The sequence below is a fragment of the Gymnodraco acuticeps genome, unplaced genomic scaffold (genome assembly GCF_902827175.1).
Source record: "Gymnodraco acuticeps unplaced genomic scaffold, fGymAcu1.1, whole genome shotgun sequence".
Lineage (NCBI taxonomy): Eukaryota > Metazoa > Chordata > Actinopteri > Perciformes > Bathydraconidae > Gymnodraco > Gymnodraco acuticeps.
In genome coordinates, this window is record NW_022990346.1 from 2,381,535 (window position 1) to 2,384,641 (window position 3,107).

Consider the following 3,107-nt stretch of genomic DNA (forward strand, 5'->3'; position numbering starts at 1 on the left):
CCAGCTCGACCATTTGGTAGAGGCTCATAAAAACAAAACTGTGTGGTCAGTCAAAAAAATGTGTTTGTGCTTATTTGTGGCCCATTTGATAAGAATATGCAAAAAAAAATGTGTTCCATAGCTTTTTTCTTGGTCCGGCAGTTAAAGGGTTAAGGCTACTGTAGCCTATTTATAACAACCGTGCATGTGCTAATTTACTATTCACGCATTTCCATGTATTCTACGTTATTTTACTCTACTACAGTATTATGATAACTTTACACTACATAATTAGATGACTGTGATATGAAATATTATATATTAAATCAAACTTAAAATTGGCCACACTTTAACAACCAGCAGATGTTTAGTAAATGCTTATGCATCACAACATATAATCCATTAATTTAGTATACAAAATGTTTCAAACATTTTACTGTAAAGACTTTTGAAGTATTACTTTGAAACATTTATAAAGCAGGACTTTTATTTCAAACAGATTATTTCCAAGCTGTGGCAGGCTATTGCTTCTTTGATTCAAGTAAATATGTTAGTAGTTCTAATAAGGAGCACAACATGCTCTCCCAGCTTGTGTGCTACTGATGTTATAATCGGTGTGCACAAACATGTACAACAAGCACACCACAAAATTAAAAATAGAAATGTAAGGTACTAGTTGCTTAGTTTTCTTATCCACTACAAGTCAGAGGGAGATATCATACTTTTTACTCCACAACATTAACTTGACAGCTTTGGTTACTTTATAGAATAATATGTACAACAACAAAAAACCAAAAATTAATAAAGAAAATTAAACCACCCACATTTTTTAAATTGTTCCACCTTGACCAACTACCAGCAATATTCTTTTATGCATCACTATTAACATTCTAGTGACATTTTTTATGCAATATTTTATAATTCTATTTCAATGTTTTGACATTGAAATAGAATTAACTTGTTTAGTTAAAATAAAAAAAATTAACGACATATGTACAGAGAATTGAACGCTTGACACCATTTTGCGACTTGCAATAACTGTTAAAAGAGCCACTGGAATAGCACAGTTAGAGTCACAAGCACTTACTGTTAATAAACTCAGAGATATCATTGGTATCATTATGTGAAAATACTTCTAATGATATAACTATGATATCATTTTATCCTCATCCTGATAACAAAAATCGATTCAAAAACCTTGGCTGACTTCATGGAGCTTGGATGTATGTTACCTTTTAGTCAGGTTCACCCTAACAGACAGTCTGTTGCCTACTGACCTGAGAGAAATACATTGTAGAAAAGAGCAAGTGATTGGATTATAAATGTCGTTAAAGATGTTGGCCACTGGAGGGCACCCTGCAAGTTATAAGAATGTGTTGGATGGTTTGAACCACACAGTCTATGGTTTGAACAGTTGGTTTAACCCAAATAAGACAGCCAGTGGCTCTGTCACTTATTTACCTACCTTCTGATAATAAGCACATGTTCACTGTTTAATATCCTCTTCACAATGTATTATTATTTGACACAGCTGATGAATAGATATAGAGAAATCAAATGCTCTACATCTTGAAATGTACTAAAAATAGTGGGACACATTTCCACATTATTTCCACCATAAATAAACATGATTTGTATTTTGTCATTTATGAAATCATGAGAGAGAATAGACCACTCACTAAATATTGACGCTGTTGTTTATGTAATTCGGTATGTCTGCCAGAAGAGGGGGCTCATTATTCGTATGGAGTCCTGTGCTCAAAACTGGTTATCCTTTTTCTACCTCAATAGCCCAATTGCAATGTGTAAGTTAAAGAAAACTCCAGAAAACTTCCTTACTTAAAAGTCTGAATGTGCTGACTCATTAGCTGCTGTAATTTAACACCTAAAATCCCTAATCTTTTTAATCTGATTGTATTTAACTTTGACATGGTTCAACCTTTACACTATTTAATAACTGATTACTATTTATACTTTATAGAACATACACATTCTACTGTGCAATATTTGGTTCTGTTCATAGTACACTTCATAGTTACATATTAAAGGCAATCCTTTACTTAGGTAAAATAGGGATATATAAAACACTTTAATACACTCACAATATACTATTCGGTAAAGACAAACTTTCTTAAGAAAATCTGAATGTATTATTATCCAAATCTATACTATTTTTACTATAATACACTATCATTCTTACTATTGCCTCCCTGGAAAAGTATACAAGAACTTGGCTGAGGAATTTGGCCTTGTTATTTTTCCTTAACAGCTTTATTCACCAAGATGGAGATGTAATGACCATGTCATGTTGTTTGTGATGGGGTTGAAAATAGTGCATTTGCTCAGAATAAGAGAAGTGGTCTGTGGTATTTATCTTCTATTTATTTTTTCTAAAATGTAGGTTGTTCTCTGAAAATGAGTATGCAAGACTGTTGATTTCTTCTCTCGTCATTGTTTGAAATCCAGCCAATAATTGTAGTGTCATCTGCAAACTTCACAACAGAGTTCACTCGATGTCAAGGGCTGCAGTCATGGGGGATCAGCGTGAACAGGAGAGGGCTGAGGCTGAGCACACAGCCCTGGGAGGGTACTGTTCAGCAGGACAGTGGAGGTGTGACCACCGATCCAAACAGCCTGAGGTCTATTTGTGAGGAACCCATTATCCAGTTGCAAAGTGTGGTAATACCAGGGTACTAAGTTTGCCAATCAATTTCATAGTAGAGATTGTGTTGACGTGTGAGCTTAGATCTATAAACAGCACTCGGATTTGTTAAGGAGTAAGAAGAATTTTCTCAAAAGAGAAAAATGAACACCCAAGACATTATTTACCAGACAGGAAGGGTATGATACATGTAATATGGAAAGTATTTTAAGCTGTCAGACAATGTACAAGTCTATGAAAGTAGTGAAATATAAGTATGACATTGCAAAGAATGCACATACTCAAGTAAAGTCCCTCGAATTGTACTTAAGTAGCCTGCATTACATGAGAGTACTTATATTGCTCTTATTGAAACCATGGTTGAAACAAAGTGATCCATTCACATGCTGAACCGACCAAAGTTGATATTCCTACATTTCCCAGACTGCAGTGCGTCACCCCGAACCCCGCCCTTTCCTCTGCCAAA